Source organism: Lepisma saccharinum, chromosome 27 (assembly GCF_977018435.1).
Source record: "Lepisma saccharinum chromosome 27, izLepSacc3.1, whole genome shotgun sequence".
NCBI classification, from domain to species: Eukaryota; Metazoa; Arthropoda; class Insecta; order Zygentoma; family Lepismatidae; genus Lepisma; species Lepisma saccharinum.
In genome coordinates this window covers 4,760,962-4,787,639 of record NC_139255.1, presented here as the reverse complement: position 1 = coordinate 4,787,639, position 26,678 = coordinate 4,760,962, and the positions used below count along the sequence as shown (strand labels likewise).

General features: G+C 38.3%; 1 protein-coding gene across 2 annotated transcripts in view; it reads right to left on the bottom strand.

The window, feature by feature from the left end:
• Positions 1-26,678, bottom strand: part of LOC145980306 (sodium-dependent neutral amino acid transporter B(0)AT3) — a 140,223-nt gene that overhangs the window by 70,965 nt on the left and 42,580 nt on the right. The window lies entirely within an intron of this gene.

The following is a 26,678-nucleotide window of genomic DNA, read 5'->3' as shown; positions in this document are numbered from 1 at the left end:
TTTTATTGATACAATGATAGAAGGACGTAAGGCACAAAAATTATTTAGCGTAATAGTTAAGATGAATTATCGTCAAAGTATATCGTTTTGGACTGTGTTTTAAGTATGTGTAATATTGGACTGTGCTTAAGAAAGTGTAGTGTTATGTATATGCTTGTACGTGTGTAAGGGCAAAAATATGTATGTGTGTGTGTGAGTGTGTGTGCCCGTATCTATAGGTTAGATTACCTTTCTTATATGTAATTTTTCTTTGTATTTTTTATTTCTCTGTAATTTTTATATTTTTTTCTTTATTTTTTTCTTCAATATTTTAATTATTTCATATTCAATTTTTTTGTAAACATGGTCAAGTGGAAGAAAAGGCTCCACAGCCTTAACTTCGTCATGTAAAAGAAGACGAAATAAATAAATAAATAAATAAATAAATAAATACTCGTATTACTTTAAAAAAGTTACGGTACAATAGGAAGCTTCAGAAATTTTAGAAAAATTAAATTGAAAAGTTCTTTTGATGCCTCAGCAGTAACTGTTGACTCAACACAAAGTCATTTTACGTTTTTCTTTCTTCAAACTGTACACACCAATCAAATAGTCTAAGTCCCGCTATCGCGGCGCAATTATCGCACATGCCATCATCCCAAACGTCAAGATTTGCGATATGGCTTCATAACAAAAATGTAGTAACTGAACTTAATCATGTGTTATTTTTTTTAGTCTTTTTTAAGTTGGGGGTGCAGGCCCCCTCTGGCCCCTCCAGAACTTCGCCTATGGGGGTAGTGACTCCCAGCTAGCAAAGCAGCCCCCCGTTGTCTCAATTCGCTAGCCCCAAGACTGGACCGAACTCATCTGGAGACATACAAAACAAATCGCTCAACTAACAGTATTTATCATAAAGGTATTATTGTAATGTACAACAAACTACCTCAAAATTACATTATCTCTTGGACTTCAAGAAAACCATTAAAAAACTGTTATTAAAACATTCTATTTGTTCTGTAGCTGAATACCTTGATGCAAAACTGTAAGGAGGAATTCATATTTAGCATTTGTACAATTTTAATTACACGAAAATTATATTGTATTGCTTACAGAAATGTTAAAAATCATGTAACATTGACGAAACCATGGATATTGTAATCCCTAAAGGTGAATCAATCGGCGTATCAAAAATCTTACCAACTTCTCCTAAATGATATAGCTATTACGCTCCAGATTCAGAAGTGTTGGTAACCGATAGCACACTTTCTTTTCTTACAACTGCTCATGCACATTTCAAAGCATGATTTTTATGGAATATGTTATTCAGCATTCTCCTGTCATACAATTCCTGGGAGTTGGGCTGTGGTATTCCTCCCTCTCCCCTTCCGGACGCACTCAAAGAAATATAGTAGGTTACTGAAAAAAAGGGGGCTGAGAATGAAGAGAGAAAAGCAAAAAGGCAGAGTTTAGGCCTGCACTTTCCCCTCCTCCTATTTTCCGCCTTTGCACGTGGCAGGCAAGACCAGGTCTCCCCTTCCACCTCCAGTCCCAGACGGCCACCCCACACCAAAACAAAAATTCTGCGCTTGCGCAAAAACGTGCTTTCTATGCCGATATCGGCGAGTGGAATATTCCACTGGCAGTTCGAGTGAGCTACGGTTGCGAGTAGGGTGTATGTTGAAGGTGTTTGCGAGAAGTCTCGTGATCACGTCTGTCATTTACTATACTTTCGGACGTTTTTGTTAAGGTATATTCGAAGCAAAAACATTTATTTTACTTCGCTTTTTCCACCACTGTTGGCTAATCACGAAAATTAGGCCAGTCCAGGATTCGAACCCGGGACCCCTGAAGTGAAGTCGTAGCACTGTGAGAACAACAAAGCACAAATAAATGCAATGATATGTAATTTAACCAGAGTTCATTCAAATATTAGGTAAATATCGTGGGGGGGGGGGGGGTGCAGTGACATTTGTGGTTAGGCAAGCGACTGCAATTCCATTTCACACAAATATGTAATAATAATAATAGTAAAGAAAATTGTAAACTTAATTGTAACCCTACTTTAATAATAATAATAGTAAAAGATACCATTATTACATTCAAATACACATGAAAGTTCAAACCTGCACTATTGCGTAGTTGATATTCTTGTTGGTTTATATAATAATTGGTCTCTTTTAGGTTAAAAGGGTGTAAGGAACGATCCTTTTGGAAGTCGACCAAATGTTAAACCTTATTTCTAAGCATTACACCCTGGGCGGTATTTTACAGGCTAACGAAGCTGTGGCGCCTGGGCCTGCAGCCAGGATAATCCTATGTAGGAATTGTGTTGTGTCGTCCATATGCATTTATGATGTCCTTTCATACATTTCATCACAGCACCATTTATATCCATCATCGCTATTGGCTAAAAGGGGCACAAAAGCGATGTAAAATAATCTAATTCAATCAATCAATTCACGATTAAATATTTACTTCCTTAAAATTGAAGGCACCGGCCAATTTAAATATACACGCGCGTTCAATGTAGTATTCGAAGTGGATATGATAATTTACGTAAAGCACGCCCTTTCCAGCATATTCCCAAGGCTCGAACAATGAGCCCTCTCACACAAATTTCCACTTCGTGCTCAAAAACTAGCATAAATTTAACCTATTTGCGAGGAATTGTGGGTTTATAACTTGTTATGAAAGAAAATTTCCGTCGTCTGCTGCCTGAGCTTCAATCAGGGACAAATACGATTGATTTTTTTCATTGTAGGAATTCAATCTTCTTTCTCCACTGCAAATAGTAGCGTTTCGTGTAATTTTCGACCGTATTAGGGTCAAACGTTGCAAGATTGAAGCATTAATATTTTAAGACAGAAGAAAGAAAATGTAAGCAAAGGTCAGTTCAAGGCCACGGTGTTACTCCTGATCTTCCCTACTCTATTACAGTGTTGCTTACTCCAAGCTCATGTCACTGGGACTAAACAACCCATATTCATGAATACGTACACGGGTTTATTCTTTACCCAAGAAAAGAATAGCAAAATCTACGAACATTTGTAAGGCACGACGTGAAATGTTATCGATTCAAACATTTTTGAGAGACTTCCTTCGCTCATTTCGTGCACGAAGCTAAATAATGAATTATAGAGTTTGAAACATAGTCAGGAAGGCAAAGACGATTTCTTCGTCATGTTTCGGCTGGCCAGAGACTTGTGTCAACTTACCAGGCGAAAAGTGAAAACTTAGGTCGAGGGATAGGGCTGCAACTGCAAGCATACAAACGGGAAACGCGAACAGAGAATCGCATCTTTCCTAGACGGAGAGCCAGGGCATATTACCAAATGTCATACATATACTCGAAACACTACTTCAATAAAATACGACTATTGCATAAATAAACAAAAATTAAAACTGGTAGAAACAATCAAAGATCTAGGAGTTCTGTTTGATTCTAAACTTACATTTCACGCGCACGTTAACTTTGTAACAAACGAGGCTTACAGACTTCTGGGATATATAATGCGTACATGCAAAGAGTTCAAAAATGTCGGAAGCTTAATGATGCTCTATAATGCTTACGTTAGAGCAAAAATTAAATACGCAAGCATAATGTGGCACCCTCAAACCCAGCAAGATATAAACAAAATAGAACAAATTCAAAGTAAATTCTTAAGACACTTAAAGTACAAACTAGATGGTATATACCCTCAAATGGAATCCCGTGAGAACCTTCTCAGATATTTGAACCTAACAACTCTCAACAACAGACGCATCATGCATCAGCTCATTTTCCTCCACAAAATTTTAAATAATCTCATTGAAGCTCCTTTCGCCCTGTCACAGCTCGACTTCTACGACCCCTCAAGCAAATTACGACCAAGAAGGCAACTCTTCAGCCTCCGTCGTAATAGAACCAACGCTCTGACAATATCCCCAATTTGGAATATGTGTAAAACATTTAATGATACCATCAAAAGTGAAAAGAGTGTGGATTTAGAAAACAGTGTGGACTTATTTTGCCCGACCGCAATTTTGAAAAGGAATATACTAAAATTACATAAATTACGATACAACCTAAGACTTGTATGTTTGTTAAATGTTTTCTGTCTATATACTACATTCATCTGTGCAATATTTCAATAATGTTATCACAAAATTATTGTATAATGAACGCCATTAATGGGTAATATACCTGTTGCGTTCAATTTCTGAAATAAATATGTAACTCTTCCAATATTTTCCCCTATAACAGCCTTGCCCCTCAAAAAACACTCAGTTTGAAGTTACCATGTTACTGCAATACCCTTATAATTATTAATATAAATTACTGTGACTGAAATTGAAATGAAAGCATGTGTGCAAAATATATAATTTTAGACTGAAATTCATCTTCCGGGGGTGTGGTCCCCTTTGCCCCCTTCTTAACATCCATGTTTACAGATGAACGCAATCGTGAAAAAAACGGCAACGCTGCCAATCACGATGTGTGCCTTCGGTCAATGACAAAGAAAGGGAGAGTTTAAATCTGACTAATTTGGCTTCGGATACACAACTGCTTTCAATGGTCTAAATTGATGTCTATGTTGTAAGGTCATTGGTCTCAAGGAGCCTTTTTTTCCGCAAAGGACAATCAACTTCTTATTCGTAGGCACGTGCCTCAATTTACGCCTCCTTTAACGGCCCACGACTGCTCGGAGGAAAAGTTTGCCAAATTTTGTTTTCAATTCAACTTTACGCGCAGTGAAAACGAGCCTTCGATTATACGTGAACCCAAAATTTTTTCCCCCACTGTGGAACAGAACCCATCAGTGGCGTATCCTGAGAACAAGATCTGGGCTATCTCAATATGTCACGTGGTCCTAGGCATGGGCGTCCGGAAGGGGGGGGGGGGCAAGGGAGCGGTCCCCCTGGAAAATGAAAGTCAACCAAAAATTATGCATTTCACACATATAATTTCATTTTAGCCACAATAATACGTGTTAATTATTGTATGAACGTCATGTATTCAAATTTAAGCAATATTTTTGTACGGAACAACACTTTTGTTGGAGAAAATGTGCCTTGTTTGTCCCCCTGGAAAAAAATTACCTTCCTTGCCCCTCCCTGGAAAAAAATCCTGCGGACGTCCATGGTCCTAGGTTATGAATAGAAATAAATTTACCAACTCCTAAGAAATCCTGTTGCCAACTAATAGGAAATCAGGTTGCCAACTCATAGGAAATCAGGTTGCCAACTCATAGGAAATAAGGTTACCAACTCGTAAGAAATCAGGTCGTCAACTCATAAGAAATCAGGTTGCCAACTCGTAAGAAATCAGGTCGCCAGCTCATAGGAAATCAGGTTGCCAACTCCAGAATGATCATCATCATCTCACTGATATGAAAAATAATATTTACAATTTCTGATTGGTTTTTCTCCTGAATTTTATTATCTAGGCTTCAGGCTTCACAGATAGCCTAACGAACCTAGAATATACGTTTCTGGAACCCATATACACATGGGAGTCTCCAGAAAGTTTTGTGTATATATATCACTGAATAACGAAAACATTCAAAAGTTATAAACTAATAATAATATAAACTTTTTATTGCAATTTATTATTATTATTACTTATATTATTTGTGAGAGACTTCTAGTCAATACACCAGATGGGCGCAATTATTATTATTTTTTTTATCACATTTCATACGCTTTCCCTTTCGGGACGCCAATAATGACAATGCAGTAGTTTGAGAAATTAGTTCCGATATTTCTTGATATTTCTTTTTTGGTTTAACAACACAACGGTACGAACAATTAATACTCGTATATTTTGTTATTTTACGTCGATTAATGGTGACTAAGATGATAGATGGTGAATTGGAGAAACATAAGTGTCTACGTAATGAACAGGATTCGAACCTACAACCCATGGTTTCGGCAGAGCTCACCACTTCATTACCGAAGCTGGCAAAGTTGTACAGTGGGATGCACAAGTATTGCTCGGCATATTGTCCATGACTATTTTCATTAATTTTTCCTACATCCGATGTGTTTTTAAGGGTTTTTACAGTGGGATCCATGAGTATTACCGTGCAAATTGTCCATGACAATTTTCATGATTTTTTTCTCTTAAATTCTATGTGTTTTAAAGCGATGGATTTTTATGTATGCTTGTGCAGAAGTTGTCAACAGCTTGTTTTGAGTTTTCTTCTAATTCTTGAAGCTCGTATTGAGTCAAATAAAGTGCACGAACATGGTGATGGACAAATTGCATGGTAATACCCCACTGTACGTAATCTGGTGCAGAGATTGTCAGCAGCTTTTCTTGACGCTTTTGTTTTGAATTCTTGAAGCTCACATTGCGTAACAGAAAGCATAAACATGGTGATGTACAATTTGCTGGGTAATACCAAAGTTGTAATGATATTTTTACAGTATTTAAATGCCACTTCCAAAACTTTCAACATTAACATAACGTCAACACAATATAAAATCCTAAAATTACTATTCTCATCAATATTCAGTGCCTTTTTTACACGAAAAGCTATTGTATATGTAAAATTTGAAGAGAAAAATACCTCTTCCTAAATTTTTTGGAGACTTTATAGTGTACAGCTGCGAAGAAAAGTACAGATGAATTTTCAAATATCGTGTAAAATTCTTGAACGTGATCGAGATTCTCGGACACTAATGGCCGCGTGCACCAACGCCGATTATTTTGAAGTTAAGATGAACGAGATCAATTTTAATCCACTCTAAATGAACTTGGTTTAAAGATTTGCATTGCACCAAGGAAAAACGACGTTCAGGAGATTCCGTTCAACTGATCCGAGATTAATTTGTAAGGCTATACCTGATTGGTTGGCTAAACAAATGACAATCAAGAACCCCATAGAGTAATGTGATGAGTTAAAGTATCAACATGTAGGAGAAGAAAATAATTCGGGCTGCAAACTTCTATGAATTTGAGAGATGTACTAATCAACCTTGTCAATATGTACAAGGATGTAGTGGAGTGTAAAAAAATAATATTAAAAAAGAACTGACAGCACAACACAAAAGGAGAAGAAGAAAGCATGGAACCTTCTTCTACGGAACTTAAATGCCTTACGAAATGCATTCGATTTTGAGAGAACAGCGTATGCTGAACCTCCCCGCTCAAATAAAGATATATTATTATTATTTATATTATTACTGTACTGTGGTAAGTATTAGAATTTTTCATTTCTTAATTCTTATGTATTTATATTGTCGTGTCGTGTAAATAGCCAGTAACATGTATTTTCGTAAATTTATACAATCATATTTCCAACACCATGTAGCAATATCGTAAACATTGCTGTGTTATAATTTACCTTGCACGTAATATATGATATTTATATATGTTTTGTGTTCTGGGATAGAAAGTACAGTATTTATAAACATTACGACTTTGCACCACAGAACTACAAATTATTATTATTATTTTGGCAGTTTTTAGTTTACATAGTTCTCGAATTATCAGCATTGTACATCCAACATCTCTAGCGTTTGCACGCCCTCGATATCACTTTCCGCTCTTTTTATATTAAAAAACAACTGCCTGCAGTCGAAGCGTCAGTATCGTGAACCAGGATCAGCCACCAAAACGGTGGCGAATGGCCGATCAGAAGATAAACTCGTTTTGATGTTCCTAGATTGCGATCAAGTGTTGAACCGTCTTGGTGCAATGGAATTTTCCAGTGATCCTTTCCCGATCCGAGTTTAAAATTTGATCTTCGTTCGTGCACACGGACATAAGTCTCGCTTTTACAGAAGCACATCTCGTTCTCGGTCTTGTATCGATCAGTCTCGTAGGGTTTGATACCGATCTCGTTTCGATTTTTTCAAGACCTTCTCGCTGTCGGAACAGTTCCCAATTCTAACTACATTCAAGGCCGGCCGATTCATGCATTTTTCTTCCTTACTAAGTGGTTAGTCTGGCACATATGTGGGTTATTATAAACAATAGGATTTATTTGTCCCGTAACATAAACGTGACTAACCTTTTGTCTTTTGCAAGAGCATGTCTATTATGCAATGGAATCTCGCAGACGATGCAAGGGGGAAAAGTACCAGGATTTTAGCTGAGGTAGCAAATTGTCCACGAGGAGAGTAACCGCGAGAAAGCAAGAACTTGCAATTCGCAGTTGCCATGAAGGCAAGCTATGCCAACACCATTCAAATTGCTCGACTGTGTATGTCCATTTTTTGCCTTCATTGATGCTGTAAATAGGTGTTCGTCGCGCTGTGTGCTCACGTCACAGATACTAGAACAGGCCTCATCTAGCGTAGCAACAGTGGCAACCCCAGAGAGTGGGAGGGGGGGGGACGAAAGACCCCTTTGAGTGACACCGAAAACCTTATTTCTGATTACATAAGTGTGGCTATTTGTTTTGAAAAGAGTTGGAATTTTCTAGACAAGAATTAATTGAAGTTAAAGCTGCATGACATAACAAGTACTCAAAATCATGTAACAATTTAAGCTAAGAGATTACTGATATTTTGATGTCGTCGGTTCAAATCCGGGAACTTTTCTAACGTTGGAAGCGGCCCCGGAGCCCACCCAGCGTCGAATGACATGGGTACCTGGGGGAAACCCTAGGGGGTAAAGGCGGTCAGAGGCGTGATGCTGTTACCCCCACACCCCTATACGCCTTCATGGCGTGGAGCTAAGCACAGGGGAGTACTTTACATTTTTTTATGAAGGTATGAAAATACACATACCTACAAAAAACGTGTTCTTGAACAGTAAACACTTAAAGTATTTAAATAAATAAGGCTATTATGTTTCGTTGTGCTTTTTATTGGAGGAAGGTGGGAAAGTTTGGGGGCGGGGGTCACAAATAGAAGAACTATACAAATAAATACTATTTTATCCCAAATCAAATAGGCTATGCCTTTTAGGTGTATAACATGCATAAAGAAAAAATAAATGCATTACTTGAAACAAAAATGCATAAACTCTGTAGCTCAAACCAAATGTTTAAGTGCATCAACACAGAAAGATGCAGGAAGGTGCATCAAAAACTGATGCATTAAAGAATACTCACTTTCATCATATGATGCACTTCGGCGTTTCCTTTACAAATGATATACAACAATGCATCAAACTGTAGACCTGATTCCTGATTATCGGTCAAGTCTAGATGGGTGTGGTCTCGTCGGCACTGTATCTGTGAGTGTGCACTGACATTACTATTGTAGTTAATCAAGAATCAAGATGTCCCAGATTCGGATTTCAGTGGTGGCACATTTGAGTTTCAAATTGATTCTTTTCATTCTTTGGCAGCGTGAAAAAGGTTATTATTGATATACGTTGTATTATGTTGCTCGAACTTTTTTTGTGTGTGATATAATATTGACACTACTTTGCATAATATTTAGTCAGCCCCCGCTACAATGAACATGCTATATAAAAATGATTTTTTCCTGCTCCCATAGTGTCGAAACGAGATCTGATCCGATTGATGTTCTCTTCACGCTGCGAACAGCGAAAGTCTTGTACTGTGACAAAAATGTGTATGTGAGTATGTATACACTCCTTCCCCGACACACATAAACAGTTAAACAGCAAAATCATTTTCATTTTTATTATCATTTCAACATACCAGTTTCAACACACCAGACACCCCCCCTCCCTCCCTCAGGAGGCAATGGACTCCTTCACATGTTTTTGTGTATGATTTTGTAGATTGCGTTTGTATGGACAGTGAGGAAACATCACTCCAAGAATGTTTGATCGTAATGAAATTTAATAGTTTCTGATTGGCTAAAGATCTCACTATTGGCAACACTACATCCACTTCAGATTTTGAAATATACGTGATTACTCTTGTGAAATCATAAAATTATGTAAATTATTGCTCAATATAGAGATAAACTGCAGACAACAGTCAAGAGTTGTGTGTTTGTGTGTGTGGAAATTTGCTTACACAATTAATTCGAACTTAAGTTCCCTTTAAGCGTGTCTTGTTACCAAAGCCACACGAAATTTCCTAAAAACATTCCAAAAACGAGTGGATGCACGAGGACAACATTTTCAACATACCCCGTGACAATTAACGTGCTTATTTCGAATGTAATTGTAACTATAATTCTGAGAACTTGAAATCATTTCAAAGCTAGCGGCTTTCATAGCGGAGATATTGCACGGGCTTTGACGGGAGTAGCCGCCCTCAAGGCGTCCAAGGCTGAACGGTGGACCCTGTATATACGAGTGTATACATACATTTAAATTATAGACATATATAATTTATATAAATTAAATATAGGCTATATATTCTCGTCAGTGTTACGACAGTGTTCTTTTAGTGACCGGTCCAATTCCGGATATCCAATACGTCGCCAGATCTTGTCCAAAACTGGATATCCAAAACACATCCAATTCTGGATATCCAAAATATATCCAGATCTTGTCCAAAACTTAATATCCAAAATACATCCAATTCTGGATATCTAATACATGTCTAGAACTGAACCAGAACTTGTTATCCAACAATGAACATAAATAGGATGTTTCGAACATTAGAAAATGGTCATAGTACTATACGTAGTTGAGAGGCACACGAATAGTTTTTCAGCTTTTGTTCTTTTAGTGACCTTTGATTTGTATTAGGAATGGTATCGAGACGAGACAAGACTTAGAAGTTTGTTTAGACGTGCGTTTAGTGTTTAGGCAAGCCGAGGTTGGTATTTCATGAGTCGTGAGTCACACTCATTGTGGAAAATTTTGTCACAGAAATTGTTTGCGAAAAAATTAATGTTTCTGTGTTTAATTCACATGCTCTTTGGGTGCAGATCACAACCCGGCATGTCGATATTTTATTGGTTCCTTATTACTAAGCGAACCGACCAATCAGGATAGTTTATATCGTAATAAACTAACATTTTATAGGTATCTCCAAGGGCGTGCCGAGAGAGGGAAGTTTGGGTTTCACTTCCACTGAAATATATTTGGAGAAATAATACTATTACGAAAACACTGGCGTAACAGGTATGGGATCACTGGACGCATGCTGTTATCGAAATGTTATCAATTTACACTGTTCTTGAATACACTTTTTAAAATGGTATGTGCGTGGGGATGGGATGTGGGTGTGTATGTGCGTGTGTGACAGACAAAATTAGTTTCATCTTTTTAAGCTCTGGCAGTTTCAGAGATATCAATACCCATACAGCACAAGTCTCAAATGGATATCTATTGGATATCCACAATGTCCAGATCAGATCCATGGATATTATGGATGTCTATTAGATAACCAATTCTGGATATCCATTGCACGTCTATAGGGTATCCCGAACTGGATATCTGAAACTTGACCAATTCTTGATATCTAATACACAGCCTAAACATATGTAGAACTGGCTGTCAGAAACATTGTCCAATTCCGAATATTCAATACGTCGCCAGATCTTGTCCAAAACTGGATAGCTATCCAAAACACATCCAATTCTTCTCCAATACGGGATAACCAAAACACGTCCAATTCTGGATATCCAAAACATCCAGATCTTGTCCAAAACGGGATATTCAAAACACGTCCAATTCTGGATATCCAAAACATATCTAGATCTTGTCCAAAATTGGATATCCAAAACACGTCCAATTCTGGATATCCAAAATATATCCAGATCTTGTCCAAAACTTGATATCCAAAATACATCCAATTCTGGATATCTAATACATGTCTAGAACTGAACCAGAACTTGTTATCCAACAATGAACATAAATAGGATGTTTCGAATATTAGAAAATGGTCATAGTACCATACGTAGTTGAGAGGCACACGAATAGTTTTTCAGCTTTTGCCAACTCCGCTGGGAAATAGTTTCGCAAATCCGGTCAGCGTACCAAACCTATTTACAAAAATAAACCCAATACTTTCAATAGTTTCCATGCACCATGAAATAGTTCCATTATTATTTCCAGGAATTCAAATCAGAGCATCGATCGTGTCAAATTACCCCTTATGGTACAACCCTTTATACTTCTTAGAAAAGAAGGGTGGAAAAGGGTTCTGCCTATGTATGGCTTGTTAATGTCTATTAGTCACGTAGGTTCCAGTGCTCAGCCTCACGGGCACTGTTCCCTACTTGCCCTTTCTGGAGCCAGATCTAGTCCGTTTTGTAGACTTCAACAATTTTCAAAATTGACGAGATAGTGCCAAGCCACATTTTCGTACCGGTGTGAAACGGGCTTTAAAAAAAGTTCGAACAAATTTACGAAATTTCGTCTGCTGCTTGTACTTTGTTGTCCAGGCTCTACCAAACGTCTTTTTCATTTAGGTGATTTGTGGCCAGCGTCCCATCACCGCGGTTTTCTGCCTCTCGAGATCGGAGCCCGCTACTTCTATTCAAATATTGGTGATTTCCACTTAAGGGTACAGATAATAAACGTGATTTATCACTATTGGCGCCGATTCCATCAATTTATCACCAACGTGTCTGCTATTTGTAAATAAAGGACTGTAAATACAGACCGTTTCTAGAACTTGATTAAGTACTGAGGTTTTCCTTAGAAAGAGCCGACATGATTATACTGAACGCAACTCCAACTGGCGGCTGGAAAACAGCGAATCAGCGATCAGATGAATTTTCTTCGACTGATATCGGGCATTTTCGAGTCACAAGGTACCGAGCGCTGTTCGCGGGACGAAACAAATGAGCGCTGGGTTCACCACATGTTGCCAAACGTACTGTGAAGGGAGAAGTGAGTTTTCTCGGGCAACACCAGAAATCAGGGGGTTCAACTGAACACGTCGTTCTTCACGATGAAGTTTCCGGAAGCACCACCCACAGGTCGGAATGCAGGCGGACACACAGTCATATAAAGGCAACTGGAAAAACTGAAGAACGCTTGGCAACGTTGCTTCGGGAGAGCGATGTGATTCCTTCAGCTTTTACTTTGCAACTGAGTCAGTGTTGCCACAATAAGAGGGCACAATTTCCCTTTTTGGGCCGTTTTTTCCCCTTCACCTAAGCAATTCATACAACAATAGTAGTAGCAGTCCCGGTAATTTTTATTATTATTAGTGCTGGTGGTGGAAGCAGCGGTAGTAGTATTTCCATTAGTCCATGTACGTGTGAATAAAAAAAAAAAATTAAATTTTTCACATACCACTTTCATCGCTTCCTGATCAGATGTCCCCCAGGTTTGGATCCTGGTCAGGAACCCATTTAATCGTTAATCATCATCGTTACTATTATCCGAGGGTGCAGAAAAGCGATGTACTTAACAGAAATATAAATAGATGCAGGCTACATTCAAGGGAGCAGGAAAAAGAACACAAAAATGAAAATATAAATATGAAACTGGAACTTAACATAAATTGTAATAATGTAGTCAGATGTCTTAAGATTTCCCTGAAATTGTGGTATTTTTAATCAAAATCCCCTTTTCCCTTTTGGTGAAAAGTTCGGTCCGAATTTCCCTGCAAAAGGGAAATTTCCCTTCATGTGGCAACACTGAACTGAGTCTGTTGTCACCCATCGGACCACACGCCCCCGAAAATGATTGGGGGACAGGACGCGCCAGAAATAGCCATCAAGGTCAACCTCCAGTTGGAGTTGCATTCAGTATAGTCGTTGTTGACCTCTGTGATTGGTCAACGCAGCTAGGGTCTTGGATTCGAATCCCGGTTAGGATAAGGATGTTTGTTATTTTCATGGTGAAAACTGAGGAGGGGGGAAGAGATCAAAAGTGGAATATAATTAAAATGAGGCAAAGGAAGAAAATCAGTATAATAATTTCTTAAAAAAGTTAGTAGGGCGTTTGATTGCCACGCGTAGGCCTGGGTTCGTTTCTCAGGATGGGTGGTTTCACGTGGGGCATTTCGCCAGCAATGTTCCTACATGGAGCAGCTCTGGAACTCACCCAGCCTCTAATAAGTGATCACCGGGGGAGGGGGTAATGGTGGATGCGTGCCTCACCCTCCATATGCCTTAACGACACAAGAAGTTTCTTAGTTCACTAGTAGGGTGAAACTGAAGACTACACTCTAAATAAATCGATATCAGATCGATTGTTGCACGAAACGATTCTGGTTTGCCTTTTTACATTAAGGAAATATTTGTTACAGATGGCGACTATTATTTATGGGAGGGTTACGAACCCATCCGTAACAGGGATGAATATTTACCCCTATTAACAGAAATACTTGGAGCTTTGGTGTCATCTAGCCCTTTAAACATTATTTTAGCTCTTTTCTAGCGATACAGTTGGCAACACTGATCACGAGGTTTATTACATGCAATTTTGGCCTCACTGCATACATACACGCCCCCGGAAAGATGAAGGAGGAGATATACTGAAAAAAGGAGGGAGATATTGAAGGTTCCTCGCAATGGGGTTCAATTGTATGGTCTGGAGAGACATTACAGGGTTAATAGCTTGTCAATTTCCAGAGATTGAACCTGGCGTCTGCTAGGCTGTCGACTACTTCCTTTCTACGTTTCGTCTGATGTTTTGCATAGCTTCGTGACAAGAGGCACAGTTTCCTTCGCGAATCACGAAGAGCTGAATGAGAAGATCCTAGTGGAATTTTACACAGGGCCTTATCAGGGACGCATCTAGGTTATGTGTGAATCGTAATGAAATCACATTATATATATATATATATATATATATATATATATATATATATATATATATCATATATTCATAAGCCGTTTGTAATTTTAACTAATTAACAAGACTAGGGCCGGCTTAGACGAAGGCATTCTCCTTGCCATTTCTGCTACGATGGATTTCCACCATGCAAAGTGAAGAAATCTTGTAGCATTTTGATGCCATAGCATATCCCATGTCACATTTCACAGATAGAATTGGTCCTAATGTCCTTAGCATTTCGCATTGCATAACCAATCAGACGCGACCTCGAGGTCACGAGCGCAGTTGTAATGGCGGCCAGGTGAGATGTAAACAATGTATCACTTCACATGTTTAAAAGCCTATAACTATTCAACGGAGAGGAATGACGTTTCCTATAAAAAGGTGTTAGGTACAAATGAATGGCACTGCTTAAATACATATTTTATAGCGCATACACTACACGTATGGAAGAATAAATTAGTTGTTTCAATTGTAAACACCGCGCACAGGCTCATGAACAGAAGTATCTCATTACATAGGTGAACGTAAAAAAAGAAAAAGTGTAGAGTTTCAGTTTGTTTACACAATATATCGTCAATTAAATAACCATGTCCTCTTTTACATTACACTTCTTCCTCTTTAAATGTATTAGAGTAAAACTTGGTTAATTCGGATCCCGATAAGCCAGACTCCCTTTAATTCAGACTGGCAAAAAAAAGCAGAATGCAAGGTTTTAAATGTGGCTATATATAGAAGCACTGCATTGTCGTATTGCTTTACATTTTACTGTACTGTATAGTGTATTTAGGCCTATGCCCTTTAAATACACCATAATAAACGTGTTTTGTTGCTATAAACTTAGCTTTAATGCACTTTCTACTGTTCTTTTAGGTTATTTCAGTTAATCCGAACTTTCGTTAAACCGGTCAACTTATCCCCGAAATTAGTCCGGATTAACGAGGCTTTACTGTAGTTATTAAATTAAAAACACGTAAACTTTCGTGCTGTATAAATTGCATCCGGAATATTGCATGAAATGTTTCTGTGTAAAGTACTGTCTGCTATAAAAAATGCTATAAGATTTTTTTTTCTTACAAGTTTTTTGGACATTTCATTTTTCTTCGTGGCTTTCATCTTACAAGAAATTGTTTCGTTTGTCACATATCTATATCTTAAAAATCTATTGGCTTTCGGGAAAAGGAGTGAGAAAAAATAGAACCGTGTTTGCTCTGATTACAGGAAAGTAATCATGACGTCAGCAAGTTCCTCGCTTGTGACTGGTTGAAATTTATCCGGTTGCAAATCCCATGTGCATGTATGAAATCCGGGGTTTCTTGCCCTTACATAGGGTAGCTATACGTCTCGGATTTTCCGGGACAGTCCCAGAAAAGTTTCTTAGGGACGCACCAATGTCCCGGAATATAGCGGGAAAGCAGAAATGATTGATTATACATTCATGAATTTCGTTATTCATTAATTGCATTCCTATACGAGTCTATTATGTAAGGTACAAAATGTTTTGTTTGAAAATTCTTGTGACTTTTGTTGCAAAAACGTGTGTTCTATAATTAGGCTACAAGGGTGTTTTCATTTTCCTCCGTGTTCTTGAAAACCCTTTCTGAAATAACTCAGCATCATTTGAGCCTTACGACAGTTTCAGTGTTTCTTTCATAATAATTATGTGCTACATAGCCTACTACTTTGTTGCCTCCCCCACCGAGATTTCTAGAAAAAGTTACTGTAATCCGAATGGTGAAATTGTAGCGATATTTCATAAAAAAATATTTTCTGTGACTTACAGGAAGTAATTGACAGCAACTATTATTATTATTATTATTATTATTATTATTATTTCAAGCAGGGTTAGTCGGACCCTGTGGCCGAGTGGTTAGCACATCGCGTTACGACGCCAAGGGTCCCGGGTTCGAATCCCGCTAGGGCTTGGTTGTTTGTGAACGTCCATTCATCAATTTCATCATTTCATCACTCTTCGCAATCAATCAATTGAAGCAGGGTTACAGTCTATTTTACACTGAATATCTTAAATTGAAGAAAACAGCTTCTTGTCCTACATGAATTAATATGTTAAGTATATAGTTATGCAAATTGTATATAGATACATACAGTGGCGGCGATTAGGGGGGCGAGGGGGGCAGTTGCCCCCCACTTTTTGCCACTTTTGCCCCTGCACTATGCTAAACCTTATGGTTCAAGGGGAAGTAAACTGTCCTTTCCCTTCCTTAGTTCTGGCACCTTGCCCCCTTAGTTTTGGAACCCAATCGCCGCCACTGGACACAGAATATGTAAATTACAAATGTTTGTAATTTTTAAAAAAACAAAAACATATGAAGTACGAGACGCATTCGGAAGGTAAGTACCGGAAGGGTGTAAAAAATAAAGTAAAATAGTTTCGAACCATTTTTTACTTGCATTGTATTCTACAGACATTAAACTACTCTTCTACGTAGTTTCCACCATTGTTCAAGTATTTGTCATAGCGTGGCACTAGTTTTTGTAATCCCTTCATCATAGAATGTTCCCGCCTGTTGTGAAAGCTGTCGACCGCACGCACCAAATCCAAGTTGATGGCCGACCGCTTCTTTAAACATCAGGATCCATTCCCTCCCCATAGACCTCACACAGTTGACGGTGGATGTCTACCGGTTTCACGTTTCTTGCATTGAGAAAACGAATCACAGACCGGACGTCACAGTCGGCGGGCCGATTAATTATCTTCAATATTTCAAACCTTCAGAAAACTACGAAGAGAAAGCATAACCTGCTCCCACGCGTGTCTGTGGCTTACTAACGGATGAAGGGCGTCAGCGAGAACTCACACGGTCGCGACGGCAACGCTACAGCGGCAATATTTGCAAACGGTACTTACTTTACGAATACGCCTCGTAGTTGTAGTAGTAATGAGAATAATAATAATAACAATCACAAAAATAAAGGAACAATAATGGCAGTAATGATGATGATGATAATAATAGTTTCTATGACTGCCCCTTAAGAAACAATCCTGCGGGCACTCTTGTGAAGGACTCCTCTCCCCAACAGGCTTCCGGTCAGCAGTGCCCTGGATTTTCAGTTGTGAAATATAGCAACCCTCCTTCCCTTCCCAAGTCCTTACTAAATCTGGGAAAAGGGAAGCTACATATTCTGTGGGATTCGGCTGATGCAGTTCTGAATAGTAGGTTGATATAAAACAAATAAACGAATAAAAAATCGCCCAGATGCATTCAACAACTACGCAGAAAGCTTGTGCCAAAATGGCCAGTGCATTCTATTGTGAGGCACACGAAACCTTGAGTCCAGAAGCTGTTCAAGACTCTATTGATTTGCAGATGAAAAGAAAAAAGGTAGTCAGACATGAGAAAGATTTCGTCACGCAAACACGTGGAGAATCGAAGCTGAGATATTTGTGCAGCCTTTTTCGATCAATTCTTGCTATTGCGACTCAACCGATATTGTGTTCTTGCAGAAATTTCGCATTTAACTGCGACCAATATGATTTTTTTTGCCACTCTCAGGTGGCGTTCAAATGTCATTGCCCAGTTTCATTAGCATCGACATACAAATTGAGTTCTTTCATCGTTGCTAATTCCCAAGATTTATCACTAAGGTGTGGAGTTTTCTTTATTTGCCTTATATATATGTTGTATAGGTTTAGATGTTTTAAGATCGTTTCATGGTGTTTCGAGCATGATGTCGCATTTTTTATTGTGCCTATAAATACCTATTTCTTTAGGCAGTGCCTATTTTGCAAATAATGCATAAAATGACTCTGTATGAGTATTTTTATTTACTTATTCTTGTTTTCTTTCATAGACACCCTCGCTATCTCCACAAATAGAAGGTAATCTCTTATCGTGTGTGTCCCATTCATTAATTTCATTTAAACACCATCAGCCAAAACAACAGAAAAGTGACAAATAGAAAAAATCGTCATTAAGTGTGCAAGAACAGAAAATTAACAAATTCATGTTCATTACCTATTATAGAGCCTATTTTCATCATTTCTGCTGGATATTTGCCTCCGTGTTTTACAACTTATTTCAGTGCATATAAACCAATACCCTATTTATCACTCAACGTTGACAATATTTAAGTGTGATGAAGTGATGCCAAGAACTGAAAAGTGGAAGTCGGATAAAATCCGTCAAAAAGTCATGACTGAACTGTAATTGAGTCATGACTGAATTGTAATTGAGTCATGACTAAACTGTAATTGAGTCATGACTAAACTGTAATTGAGTCATGTTGAACTGTAATTGAGTCATGATGAACTGTAATTGAGTCATGACTGAATTGTAATTGAGTCATGACTAAACTGTAATTGAGTCATGTTGAACTGTAATTGAGTCATGACTGAACTGTAATTGAGTCATGACTGAATTGTAATGAGTCATGACTAAACTGTAATTGAGTCATGTTGAACTGTAATTGAGTCATGATGAACTGTAATTGAGTCATGATTGAATTGTAATTGAGTCATGACTGAACTGTAATTGAGTCATGTTGACTTGTAATTGAGTCATGACTGAACTGTAATTGAGTCATGTTAAATTGTAAAATAAGTCATGACTGAACTGTAATTGAGTCATGATTGAATTGTAATTGAGTCATGACTGAACTGTAATTGAGTCATGTTGACTTGTAATTGAGTCATGACTGAACTGTAATTGAGTCATGTTAAATTGTAAAATAAGTCATGACTGAACTGTAATTGAGTCATGACTGAACTGTAATTGAGTCATGACTGAACTGTAATTGAGTCATGACTGAACTGTAATTGAGCCATGACTGAACTGTAATTATAAGTCATGACATAACTAAATTTAGTTATGTTGACCTGTAATTATGTCATGACCGAACTGTTATTGTTGAGACGCATATGTACAGATGGAAAGATAAATATGGAAAAATATGTAAATTCTATTTACGCTACAACAAATTCCCTTCAGACCTGGTCAATCTTCCGCATTTATGGAAGAGCGCTCTCGTATGCACACGTCGACTGCAGAGCGAGCAGCGGTACTGTAGCGTTGTATGAGGGGCAGAAAGGAGAGAATGAGCGAGGCAGGAGGCTTCCCCGGTCGCGTTATAGCAGTGGGAAACATTTCGTCATCTGATTCCTGAGTAACAGTGCAGAATGGCATTTTAAATTATCACTGAAGAAACAGGTGGTGATTCCGTGAAAAGGCTGGCCTTCCCTTCCAAGTGCAGTGTTCAGACGGGAAGTTCGCACAGCACGGAGCGTTCGCTGGCCTCCACAAGTTCAAGCAAGACGCTCAACCCTGCACTAAATTTAGCGACTTCACGTTAAAGGTGGAAACCTTGACCCTAAGTGTCCTTTGTTCCGTAAACAAGTACTGTATGCAACTTTCCATTCGGAGGTCTTTGACGGCGCAATCACTGCCTCAGCTTTATAATAATGGAGCTGCACCGACCGTCTTTCTGTCAAGCTTCTGATGACATTGCACATGAAGCCAGATATCTACTTTATCTGTTCGGTCCACGTTCTGTGCTCATGTTTCTCATATTATCTACTGAGGATCCATTTCTCTTCTAGGCAGTGTTGCCACAAATAGAAATCAGAATTCCCCTTTAAAAGTTGTAAAATTTCCCATTATCATCCAAATTTCCCCTTTATGTAAAACAATTGAAGTCACTGTCAACAAAACATAATTATTATTATTATTTTTATAATTAGAGGAAAATAACCAAACCCGCACCCCACTCCCTAAGCCCCTTCCTGTTTCCGTAAGTAGATGCTGCCGCGTGGTGACAATGGGCGAAACAGGTCAAGAATAACGAAAAGATTGTGTAGGGAAGGTATCAGCAGTAACGTGCAAGTATCAGGTGCTGTAGTCCGCCATGACTTGTTTTGTGTGAATGCAAGTTTGTACATCGGTGCACAACAGTGGGAATTTTGCTAATTAAGAGAGAGATAAGTAGCAATATTGTTACAATTTAGACACTAGTAAGTATTGTACTTTCAAATTATGGTAATGGTTTGTTTGAAGATACGTGTGGCTTTATTGTCTAAACAAGAAAGACTCCACGAGTAAAATGCCCTAAGCAGGACCCCTCAATAAATGCCTAACATTACAATTGTAATTGAAGCAAAGGGTCGTTACTCGTTAGTAAAGTCCTTTTACATATTGTTTCAGAAGTTCAAGGGAAAAGGCAATGCAGAAGGGAGAAGGTGGGATGTCCAACAAATGGAAAGCGCGATTGACGCAGTTAGGATATTGGTAGTCTATATTATATTACATTTGTACATCTATAATCTTTATGCAAGCTAAATAAATGTAATTCAATTACTACATATCATATATTTACATTTCTTTGCGTCTTTTCCAATTTTTGGAACTTGTTAAAGGAGGGGTCCGACTTTGGCCACTTTCTCTCCGTTGTTACTTTTCATCGGTTTTTACAGAAATGCTTACTGGCAAAGCATAATGAGCTTTAAGGTGGATTAAGTTACTCAAAACGTTAGCATATCAAAGAACCCATTTTATTAAATTTCTAATAGAAATAATATGCCATAATGACACCAGGGATGAAAAACAAAACGGGGGCCCTACTTTGGTCACTTTCCTCTACTATTATTGGTGGTAGAATAATATAAATTATTACTATTTCCGCTGACACACAAGCTTTGTTTTCAGTTTGTTCATAAGTCCACTTTTATGCACAGAAAGGCTAATCGGGACCTACAGTTTAAAGTGGAATCAGAACTACTATGTGCCTCCACTGGGTATCGGACCCGAGACCTGTTGATTACAAGGCGACGACGTTATCTCTGTGGCCTCAGGGAAGGTAGCTGACCCATAGGAAATATCAGTTTATAAATACAGGGTGGACCACAGATAATTAGCCCGGTTCCACAGTACCCCATGCCAGTGTTCATCTCTTATAACAAATGAGCACGTAGCCAAAACTTTAGGAATAAACTATTATTGTAATGTAATTACTGTAATAATGGTAATAATAAAGTAATAGTTATACATTGTTCACTTGCTTGTTGCATCAGTCGGGGGCTACTGTTTCGTGGCCCACTCTTAAGTTTGATTGAATGGATAACAATAAGGACAAAATAAAAGATAATGAACATTGTTCATAGCAAATCGTATAGCTACTTTGAGTAAGAGAGTTTTCTAAACATTCGATTTATCCTGAGTAAGAGATTCTAAGTAATAGAAGTTTTCTAAACATTAGATTTATCCTATACTAGCCGTGCTATGACAATAAGTTTAAAAAACTAGATAACAGTGGAAATATATTAATTGGTCCCAAACTGAAATAAAAAATAATAATTACATACACTGTTTCCGGAATATGTGAAGCAAGCGTACGAAAACAAGTGATCTCGTCAGGGGGAAACGGATTGCATGGATGGGGCTACCCGCCGATTTGAGCTGCTTTGCTACACCCACTCGCTTTCTCCCCTTCTTTACAGTTATGCGCGGCGCGGCTTTGCTCTACAGGCTCCTAGGGCCTCCCCGATGGCGTAGTGACAACGTCGTGGCCTTGTACTCAAGGGGCCCCGAATTCGATACCCGGTGGAGGCACATGTGTTTAAACTGTAGGTCCAGTCCCGCTTAGTCGTTCTGTGCATAAAGCGGCCCCTGGGACAAAGTATAGTTCATTTTGAGCGGGCAGGGGGGGAGTAAAGTACATGAGGGGGGATGCATTTGACACTAGTGAACGTGTGTTTATGGACAGGATAGGTTGAAATATCTATGCAATATCGATATTTTTCATGAAATTTATCGTTTTCACATTTCACCTAAAATTCTACCTGGAAGTGGAAAAGGGGGGAGAGAAGAAAGTGAAATAAACAAGAAGAGAAGCCTGTTATCTTTCAGTCTACACAAGAATGAGAGAGCACTCAGTATCATGTCTACAGTTGAAGAAACGAGCCTCTGTTAAAAGAAAAATAACTGTTGAGAGTTACTCTATATGGACTGCAGTTAAAAGAAAAAAACAACACTTCAGCTGCTTTCACTTATTTTAAGAGGTGTTGCCTACATACGGGGAGGTTTCGTCTCCCATCTGGCAAATGTGTGATGTCATACCAGGTGCTTCATATGCTCGCACCTGGAGTCTCTCTTTGTGAAACTGCAGGGTAAAAATCTGGGCCATGAAAAAGCCCACTGTTCTTTCATACTACGACCAGCTTCGTAGTGATATGCTGTTGGAACAAGCGTAACAATACTAGACAAATGAATAATGTAATGCCTGGGGTTGACTTACAGCAGGCACCGCCCCATTGCATTGTGGGAAATGTTTCTCTGGCATCCAAATAGGAGGAAGAAATATTTTACTCCTTTTTTTCAATAGAAGTTGTCATAATTTCAATTCCTTTTGGGAACACTGTCCTATTCCATTTTATTATTTTTTGTTATAATTTATACTGTTATTTTCTTAATTACGATGTGTAACTCGCCGCTTCTAAAAATAAACTGTCACGAAGCGGCGTTTCCCTCACGCTGTTCTTTGATGATGAAATCTGTTCTTTCACTGTTGATGGTTCAATGATTACTCCAATTCATTTGGCCTTAGTTGACTTGGGGAAAGTGTCGAGTCTTCCAGAAGCGAGGACCCGAAACCGCTCCCCCCCCCCCCCCACACACCATTCCCGTGGCGAGATGGAGAAAGAGAGGTCTGTGCGCTGGATGGCTGTAGGAGGGGGAGAAAATATAATGTTACGCTTATGGGAGTATTGCTTTACTTGTTCCCTTGGTGTAGAAAAACATATGAACGGAAAGAGAACAGGGTCAAGATTTCATTTCTGGAAAAGTCGAAACGCCCATTTGATTAGACGTAATCTGAAGTTGAAGTTGCCTCTACATAAGGAATATATGGGATCCTGTAAATACCTATTCATTATATTTTTCACAAATCGTATCTGGCTTAACAATCAACTTAAACATGGGAAGTTTATGTTATTTTGCCTCTGTTGTTTCTTTCAGCAGCAGTTCACATTTCGACGTCATGGAAATAAATTTCCACCTGTTGCGGAACTGTCCCTCATAGCCTTAAGAAACAGACAGCTTAGTCTTTTACTAGTCCACACTAGACTAGTCCACACTTCGCAGAGCATGAAGCTGTGGCTGTTGGCAAAAACATTCGTTACGCAAAATTTCACGCAGCAATTTGGTTACGCCTGCGGCAGTGGTCATTTTAAAACTTGTTTTTAATGATCGTATTAACACTTATAGGCTATTTTTTAACATCCAAGGTTAGGAAGGAAGAATGAAATTGATGACGCAGATGAATGATAACGGACTCCGTTTTTCTTGAGAAGAATATCCTGTTCATTTTTCGTAAGTTTGAATACAGGGCGATCCATTTGAGATATCACAAAAAGAAATGAAGTCGCAGAAAAGAATCAATTTTATCAGTGGAGTCAACAATTGATTTCGGCGCCCTCCCACAAAGAACCTCAAGAGGCCCGTCACTCTTATAATTTCAACAACTTTAATTTCGTTCAGTCTGTCCTTCACCTTGCCAATTCCTGATTCTTTTAGAGGTTTTAGCTGCGATAGAAATTAACTACAAACTTAATAAAAAACTGAATCACAACACAACATTGATACTAAACTCGGTCTCACTTTTGGACTTTTTCACCAAGGGGCCTCCCCGATGGCGTAGTGGTAATGTCGTTACCTTGCAACCAAGGGGTCCCGTGTTCGATACATGTGATTCGGAACCGCTTTAAACTGTCGGTACAGTCCCGATTAGCCTATCTGTGCATAAAGTGGGCTTAAAAACATAAATAAACAAGCACTTCTTTGATCAAATACTCTCGATTTGAGGCGGCCGGAGCGTGGTGATGATGACATAACCTCAACCATGGCCGGGATTGTATAAGTGTGGACACCCTACCTAAACACTCCCTACGAGACTTTGTGGCCCGTTGTAAGCGCCAGGGAAGGTTTTACTTTTATGTATGTATGTATGTATGTATATATATATATGTACGTGTGTGTGTATGTATATGTATTTGTGTGTACACCCCATACACACAGATATACAGGATGGTGGAAAAGTAGGTTGACAGCCTTTCTTTTGTATTTTACAGGTTGGTGATCCGTGATGGCGGGCAACCTGACAGTCCAGGATAGAGAGCGCATCCTGAAGAATTACTGGAAACATGAAAATGCAGAAACGGTAATGTATACATATCCATCTGGGCATGAGTTTACAATACCGGACCACTCTCCAATTTCTATAAAATTTCGCCTACTTACTAATTTCGGTGTCCTGATGACGTATCTGTAGTTCATATTTGGCGGTCACTTGTTAAAATTGTATATTTACGTGTAGAACTTGTAAAATAACCTTGCGATTTACCACAGTGATTGTCCATACACAGCAATTCGGAACCATCTTTATTTCGCAATTCGTTAATGGTCTTCCTTTACGCACAACAATCTTGCTGACATCAGACGAGGAATGCCTATGAGGTTAGGTTAGGCCTGTTAGGTTAAATACAAAGAAAAATTAATATTTTAGCTAAGAGAACTATACCTTGTCTTGCCTGTTGATTTCTTCATGTTGTGAAAATGGCGTCTATCGTGGAGCTATTGTTCTTATGGTAGGGTTACGTTACGTTAAGAAAACATAGTTTATTTCGTTTTTTTTTCTCGATTTCCATACTTGACCGCCTATTATTACATGCAGATTCGTGATTAGGAGTTCACAGTTAGTGAGTAGGCGAAATTTCATAGAAATTGCACAGTGGTCCGGTATTGTAAACTCGTTCCTCTATCTGTAATTAGTTCTATATTTTTGACCCCTCTCCTCCACATTTCATATTTTATTCTTATTGTCTATATTGTCTTCCTATTTTGATTTACTTTGTCTCTTCCTTCTCGCGTTTCGGATTTGTACATATTTCTTTTCATATATGTATATATTTTGCTACATTCTTGCTTCATATTTCCCTGACGTACTTCCCCACGTGACGTGAGTGTGCTTCAGAAAACTCAATACTTTGTAAAGAACAGTCGTCTTCACGTTCTTCTCCATAACGCAGACGGCCTCGAATAACAGCTGTCCACACGTCCTGCGACGCAAGAATTTGAAATCTACTTCAATTAAGAATCAGCAAAACTAAAGTGCCGAACGTAGCCTTCAGGCTGCTTTGAATTTATGACTGGCGTCAATGCCATTATTGATTGCGACCCACGCAAGCCAAGGAGGCACTTGTCATTCCCTCTGACGTAGTTCCAGATCTCTGCCATTTCATTGGACGGCGGCAATCAATGGAAGCAAACATATTTTTCTGCGGATCAATCAGAACAAGAAGTATCTATCCAAGTTCATTATCAGAAGCTAAGCGAATTAGATCCGAGCCAATGAAATGTGAATATCCAATGCTTGGAATCGAATTCGCGCCAACTGTGGATTTAGTGGTGAATGTTTCAAGGTTTAAGTCTAAACTTTCCATATTTATATTATGTTCAAAAGTTAATATTCCGTTTTGTTCATACATATTTATTCTTGATTCTTTCAATTAGAAAAGTTTCTTTCAAAGCAACAGTGCTACGAGTTGCCGTACATTTTACAATCGTCTACCGTAAAAAATTAACAGCCAGACTGTTAATTTACTACAAAAAGTGGACGCAACCATTTTTTAAATTTAAAATTGAATCATAGAAATTGATTGATTGATATATGAAAAACGGTCATGGTAATTTTTGAATAGTAACGGAAGCGGAAATCGAATGTGTTAGCCAGATATTTTCTCAATCAACTATTTACAGTGCAGTTTATGCACAGGATAGGCTAATCAGAATTGGACCTACATATTAATTAAACTGCACAGAATCGCTGTGAATGTGCTTTTACGGGGCATCGAACCAGGGACATCTTTTGATTATTCTGTTGATACACAATACAAGAAACCAGTTCCACTTGATGTTTATCAACACACACACACACACACATATATATATATATATATATATATATATATATATATATATATATATATATATATATATATATATATATATATATATATATATATATATATATATATATATATATATATATATATATATATATATATATATATATATATATATATATATAT